This window comes from Ictalurus furcatus, chromosome 5, assembly GCF_023375685.1.
Source record: "Ictalurus furcatus strain D&B chromosome 5, Billie_1.0, whole genome shotgun sequence".
Lineage (NCBI taxonomy): Eukaryota > Metazoa > Chordata > Actinopteri > Siluriformes > Ictaluridae > Ictalurus > Ictalurus furcatus.
Window position 1 is genome coordinate 9,037,054 of NC_071259.1, and position 7,851 is coordinate 9,044,904.

The window sequence follows — 7,851 nt, forward strand, 5'->3', positions numbered from 1 at the left end:
CATTAAGAAAAAGAAAGGGGCCAATGTAAATCTTGACTATACCTCCCACCATCGTTCTTAGGGTTTTTGGGTTGATGGCAGGGTTGTAGAGTTCTATTATAAAGACATATAGTACACTGATAGTTTGTATAGGATTATGCTGAATGTTAATTTTAGGCCTATTTGTAATGTTTAGTTAAAAAACGCTTTCTTTAATAGGGATAATAGGGAATATGTCTGACTTTGTTATTTTTTTTATAGTGGATGATATTGCAAACAGATGGTTTGGTTCCTGACCAATGGCAAACTATAAAACAGAAAATGTATCCAAGACTTTTTACACCACAACAGCTGCTGTGCCTGTTGTTCCATTGAACCATGCATGCATCCACCCATCCATCCATTGAAAAAGCCCTATGCATGATACAGACACGAGAAAAGTGATTTAACAAACATGACTCACTTTCCTGCCTTTTAATTTTCTATGCTTTTACGCTTTCACTAAGCGCTTGATTAACAAAAGAGCTTTTAATAATGAGCTGCGGCATCTTCCTGCAACACAAAGGCCTGTCATCTCAAAGTGACACTTGTTCTTTTTACATAAAGTCGCCGACACTTTTCATATAAAGTCAGCAGCGACTTGAAACCATGCTGGCATGCTGAAGCCATGCAGGTAGGTTAACTTAAATAGTCATCACATTCATTGTTAAGATGCATGAGCCACTGGAGCACCTCCACTGAGCACTATGATATACTGAAATGCCAAAGTATTTATTCAGACAGCAGCGGAATATGCATTTAGAAGACTGATGACAGGTTGCGCTAGTTGTCATGGCAACTGGAGGCTGTTATGACACACATCAGTGTCTAAGTTTCTGTATAATGCAGCCTTTGGAGACTTGAAGCTCACAAAAGCAATCAGGTCTGCAAAACCACAGACTCTCTCAAATGGAAGCAGTTTACTAATAAAATCCCCACTGAAAACAAGCAAAGCAACCCCAGACTTTAATATAGAAAAAAGTGCAAGCTCAACCTAAGACCAAATTGCTATTGTTTTAATGAAAGCTTGCTATATATAGTGTGTGGCTTTCCATGATGTGGCCTCACTATTGTGAATTATTAATGACCCTAAATGTCAGGGTTTGGTCTCCTGGATTGTGATGATGAAGAGGATTAATTAACGAATAAATCTGCTCCTCGTTAACGGCATGTTTGTGGGATTCCAGGGTAGGCCACATGCAGAGCATCATGGGTACTGAGCTCAGCATGAGGAGTATCACCAGGACTGAATGTGGAACGAAAAAAAACTCTTTTTATCAACACTCCACAAACAAATTTGCACAATAATATCGATCTCACTGGAAGATTGATACAAGTTATGTAACATCTGCTGCCACTTTCCTGCAGAGCAGATGCAGTATCAATACCAATTATTCCCACTAAAACCTATATATAAAAGGCAACCAATTACATTGCAGAATCATCTGTCAGAGGTCTAGTGAAGCTGTGTGTGTCAGATCAATAAAATATCACAAACATGACCCAACAGATCAATTCGAGCCACCAAACACTTGCATAACATAGACATGCAGTGATTTCATGTACAAACTTTGCTATTAATCCGAAAGCACGACAATATCCCATGTCCAAAAAAAATAAAAATAAAACATTACTGCTGTTCTTAGTTAGATTCAATATAACAACTGTCACATTCATGACATACAGCACTGATCACTCAACATGATCAGTGTTCTGGAGGTCATTTGGGTCGACATTTAGAGATTCCATGGGTTATGAGGCCTTTAAGTCCTCTATACTTCAAAAGGTGACATTTACAAGTCCTTCTGGAAACTCCGAGAGCAGAAACAGACAGAGAATTCAAAGTGTTTCAGTAGTACTCTCCATCTCAACAGATCTCATTTGGAATATTGAATATTGAATATTGAATTTTAACATTTGCTGACTTACAGCATACCGTGAACTTCGCAAGGGCAGCATTGTTCAGCCTATTGCGGACCCGGACACAGAAAGTTGGAACGCCTCAGTGAGAAACAGCTGGTCAGTTTTGAGGACTGCGAAAACAGTAACTTTCAATGGCTTGCTATGCATGCACTAAAACATATAACGGTCATGTTCAGAACGGTTTTCCGGTGGTAAATTCAGTAGTAGCTTTGAAGCTTTCGCTGCCTAGTTCTCTAGTTCTTTAGATGGGAGCTTGCATGATAATTCTACTCACAAGTGTGTGATATTTGCTGTTGTGCCTTGACCCAAGCCTCTGTCTTTCTGATTTTCTACTGTTTGTCCTGTCTAATTTGATATTTTTATCTAAAATGCCAGATGAAATGTCTTGTCGCTGCTAGGAATTTCAACTACAATCTACAATGGTCAAGAACTTCAAACATGAAACACTGTCGGTAAAAGTGAATTCTAGTCAAAATTAACTATTTTTTTTCTAGCAACTGCTGACACTTAATTCTAGGCTAAAATGAGATTTTTACTGGAAAGATTCCATCAGGACTGAAACACAAAGTAAACTACATGTGGGGAAAGAAGCCCATATCCAATTTATATTTTCATCATGGGTTCAGATGTCATTACTGTCACCACCTGTGTAGTCATGATTACATAGTTCTGTATTTTCTTTGCTTCTAAATGTCTGACTAAGCAGTGGACTTAGAGTGATGATTATTCCAATCACATTGTGTCTGTTTGCCACAGGGAAAATAGAACACACGCTGCATAATGACACAAGGAAACATTCATCTACATTGTGTATATATATGTTTAATTTTTCCCCCTAAATAGTCTAAGTAGACAGCTTTGCGATTGTAGAAATGAATTGTGTGTACTGCTAATGTGATTCCCATGATTTTTTTAAAATTATAGTCATGGCAAGACATGACAAAAACTACCATTTATGTCTTAAAAATGACATGCCTTAAAATATATCATTCCAAAGACATTCATAGACTTAAACATTAACATAACATTACCAGACACATAATATAATAAATACAACCTATTACAAGTCCTTCTCGCCACAGCAGCTGATTGGCTAATTAGTCCAGGAAGGGCCAGATGGCTGGAGAGGAGGGACAGATGGGAAATGTAGGCGAGAACAGGAAGGTTAGCGTGTTACTGTCACACCTCTCGCTTAGCGCCACAGGATGTGGAACTCTGAGAGACAGGAGAGTGGACACTCAACACACACCAAGCTCCGTCTGCAGTTGCTGACCTGAAGCAAGTGTTCCGGTACTGAGGCTGAGCCATCTGATCTGTGTCATGTATTATGTATCAAAACCAATCTGACAGGACTTTATCTGTGAGATCCAAAGGTCAGGCAGGGCCTATATGAATACTACTCTGTAAATGCCATCCAGTGAAAGAGAGAGAGAGAGAGAGAGAGAGAGAGAGAGAGAGAGAAAGAAAAACAAAACTCTACACACTATGTCTGGCATCAGTCAGCAAACTACAGAAAACAAATTCAAACAGCAACCTAATGACACAAGTCCACATAAACAAACACAAGCCATGTGCAAACAGTTTCAAAAAGTATACAACCAAACCACTTCACAGCTGGTATATCTCTTAGGACAACCAGTGTTTATTCATAGAGTTGCTCCATATGACCTTAAACATGCCATAAGGCCATTTTACATAATCAGGCAGTGGAATCGACACCCAGACACGATGACCAGATTGGATGCGAGACTATACCCTGTTGTGACACATGGTAGGTATCAGAAGGCAGTTCTCTGGCTAATTCCTAAATATAATACCTAATGGTGTTTGAAGTTTGTATGTATATTGGCCTCTGTATACAATATTATTTTGCCAAGAGCTAGGGTGCACTGGCATTAACAACAGAGAATGTACGAAAGAGGGACAAGAAAAAGGATATATATATATAACGTTCATTATACAATTTACCACCAGTGGGGTGTCTTGGCAAGACTTCTCCCTCTGTGCTTATTCTGTCTTTCCCCTTATCTCGCTGTCCAGTGTCCTTGCAGCTGTTAGCCATCCAAGCTGGTGGAGGGAAAAAAAAAACTGCCTTCATCTGGTGAAAATTTCTGCATTTGCTTTCCATGTCCTTTGAGCATTTGTTTTTGTGTGTGTGTGTGTGTGTGTGTGTGTGTGTGTGTGTGTGTGTGTGTGTGCCAGTGCCTATACCCTCTACTAATTTGGCTCATCAACTGTGGCTGATATCTTCTTCCAGTCTTCCCCTCAGGGAATTTCCTGCCATTTTGAAATGCACCTGGGATTCCATCGGAAGCTTGCTTGCCCTGAAGATTTGTTTTTCTATAATATCTTAAACATTTCTGATATTTCATTTTTGGACATCTTAGGCTAGGCAGATGCAACAGGTGCACCAAAGAAAAATGATTTTATAAAAATATACAGAGATATTACTGCTAAGCCAAGGCTTGTGTAGACAGCACAGGCCAAACTCTTCCCCCACCTTCATACATGTTATGTAAGTTACATCAGTGACATCATTGCTGTATTCCTTTTAAACTCAGCACTGCATGTTACTTGCAGCAAATACAATACTGCTGCTTTCTTGTTTGTCAGCAGGCTGGCAGTAGTGGAAAAAGTGATGGCTGTTGAGACAAACTTAAGCGAGATGTTGTGCATGTAATGCACTATTATTTTGTATGTGCGGTGTCAGGGTATGGTACAGTTGTGTACATGTAAACATTTCAGCACAGCATTTAAACAGCACAAGTGAATATCGGAGACTACACAATACATAAATGATTAGAACAAATTACCTTATTAATTAACCACATACTAAACCACATACTGAACAGGAAAGTTATGTTGTGTTGTGTTGCATAATTACTGAGGAGTTGCTGTATTACACCAGAGCTGTATATGCTAAACTTGCCAATCAATGTCCTCAATAAGAAACGACATTGGTGTCTTTCAAATGATCGATTCTATTTTCTATTTTGAAATTCAGTCATGGCTAATGTGGATTCATTTGTAATAAATGTAAAGCATCCATACCAAGCACTACATATCTTCTTATAAACATATACATAGCCTAGAAATCAGAATCTAGTGATGGCCAGATATAGCTGCCACTTCTGGCTCCGCACAACCCACCCAAGCATGACGCAATTTCACAGTGGGTTACCATCCAACATCAAAATTTCAAAAGGCAGAACGAGGGGGCGAGAGGGAGAGAAATAGAACAATGCGTCTGATTTTTTGTCGCAATAACGCCATAACCCCCCCCCCCCCCCCCACCTAAGCAGAAGCTGAACAAGCTCAGATAGCATTTGAGGGCTCTGTTTGTCAGCAGGGAGAGATCAGGTCAAAATGAAGAGAAAGAATGCCAGAAGAGAACCTGCAGTGGGACTGGAAATAGCCCACGTGCCAGATCAAAATTTGGCATGGGGAAAACGACTAAATAATGAGAGAAATGGCACCAGTTTCATTTGGCGATGTGGTTCTGACCACCAGATAACGGAAATCTGCCTTAGTTTCTGATGTGTCCTTATGCAACCACACGCTCACGCACAAACAAATATGTGTATAATGGATTGTGTTTGTCATCAAAATGCATTACATTTATTTTCATGTACTGCCATTATGCAGAGCAGAAGTACTGAATTACATCCAAACTGAATCCTGGAACCTGACCATCGAATGGCTTTACTGTTTCATAATAATAATAATAGTGTGTGTGTGTGTGTGTGTGTGTGTGTGTGTGTACTCATCAGAGATAAAGCAGACCTGAATTTAACTGTAAGTGGCCTCAGAAAGCAGAGGGATATTCTTCATACTAGTGTATAAATTTAAATATAATACATTTTTAATTGCTTGTGAAATTATGTGACCTTGTCTACTGTAAATTACACAATCAGAGAAATTATATATATATATATATATATATATATATATATATATATATATATATATATATATATATATATATGTGTGTGTGTGTGTGTGTGTGTGTGTGTGTGTGTGTGTGTCTGTGTATCTAAATGTAAATTTCTCTCTATTAAGGCTGGGGATTGTATAACTTTAGAGAAATATCATGATGTATATTTCAAACAGTTGGAAGCATTGGCATAAAAAGATGTGAGATGTCTTACTGATATATATTTGATACATAAATAGTCCCGGTATATGCATATGTATATGTATGTGTACATACAGAAACACAATTTCCACAGGACATGGCATCTATTCATGCCCATAGTTGTGTATTTTGACTTTTGGAATGTTAGGGAAACACATTTGGGATGTTCCATGTCCCTCGGGTTAAAAGAGATGGAGATGCAGAGAAAAGAAACAGAGTGAAGGGGAGAAGAGAAAGCTGGTTTTTACAGTCATCCCTTTCAACTGTTCTGTCAGAGATCTCTCACTCCTCTGCAACTGCTGATTTTTTTTCTCACTCCATCACTCCCTCTTTCTTTCACACACTCTCTTGCTTTCTCTCACACACATGCACCCGCACACACACAAAATCACAGGCAGAAAGATCTCAGTTTCCACCCACACTGTGACAGAGCAGGGAAGGCTTTAAACAAGCTTCACACTCACACAAGCATACTGAGATGAACACACTCTCACAATACATACATAGACCAAAAAGTACACAATCTCGCACATCCCTGAGCAACCCCATCAAAATGTGTACACATGTAACCACCAAGAGACGGAGATCTCTTACAAATACTCCTTCACCAATGCATTCCTCCACGCTGTTCTCTGTCCTGCGTGCCACCCCCTCAGACACATGGGCATACTTTCACATAAATGTACAATCTCCATCACACATACAGATGTGCCACACACACACACACACACACCACATCACATAGTGGCTGAACTGTAACTGCGCCACAACTGCTCTCCAGAAAACTTTCTGGACATTTCTAGACAATCCCATCTTAACAACATAAAGTTAAATAAATTAAAGCAAAATACAAGCAGCAGCAGCATTACACTGAACTCTTAATCCATTAATATGGATTATATAGCTATATAGAGAGCTCAGAGAATATATAAATGCATATATTCTATGCATGCCAGTTTCTATAGCTGAAAGGCATGCAGAGTGACTCACCTCTTCTTTTTCTCTTTCTGTTTCCCACCACTCTTCCTCTGTCTTTCTGACTGTCAGGCTCAGGCAGGATTCAGGGAGGAGTTGGAGAGAAGGGAGATGGAAAAAGAGAGATGGCTGAACTCTTCCTCTTCTCTCAACCTCCTGGGAGATGCAGATGATTTTCTTTAGTTCTGGATTTTTCTTCTGTTATGCTTCGCTCAGCTCAGCTTGCATCTGACTGTGGAGAGAACGAGTGTGTGTGTGTGTGTGTGCGTGTGTGTGTGGCTGTGGCTGTGTGTGTATTTGTACGAACAGTGGATGTGAAGCAAGCATGCATTTTCTCCTCTAAGAGAGATAGAGCAAACCCCCCCCCACCTCTAAAACCCCTGTAGGTGTGAGTCATCTGCTCTCAGCCAATCACAATTGAGATGACTGACTTTAATTAGAATCACAAGGGGGCTCAGAGAGAGAGAGAGAGAGAGAGAGAGAGAGAGAGTGTTGATGGGGGAATAATCAAGTACAGAAAAAGAAGGAGATGGACATAGGATGAAGAGAATGAAGAGTATGAAGGGACTGCAGACACACACACACACACAGAGAGAGAGAGAGAGAGAGAGAGAGAGAGAGAGAGAGAGTAAGGGGGGGATATCCCTTACAGTAGTTCTTATGCCATTCTGCACATTTCCAGCTAAATGACAAGTGGCCTTTGTGAATTTGATAGCTTGAGGTAATTTAAATGAGTCTTCTAATGTCAACATGGCCTCTGTGTGTAACAGCATTATCTTTCCTGTCAAACACAACATTGC

At 39.7% G+C, this 7,851-nt stretch overlaps 1 protein-coding gene across 2 annotated transcripts in view; it reads right to left on the minus strand.

Moving 5' to 3' along the window:
* The window catches only part of prickle2a (prickle homolog 2a), a 35,850-nt gene extending 28,314 nt beyond the window's left edge, over positions 1-7,536 (minus strand). The window contains exon 1 of one of the 2 annotated variants that reach the window (XM_053624662.1): positions 7,067-7,536. The gene's annotated coding sequence lies outside the window, so the exon portion shown is untranslated. Of the gene's footprint in view, positions 1-3,909; positions 4,438-7,066 lie in introns of those variants that run through there. The other variant, XM_053624661.1, reaches the window with a different exon arrangement.
* Positions 7,537-7,851: the final 315 nt, after the last annotated feature.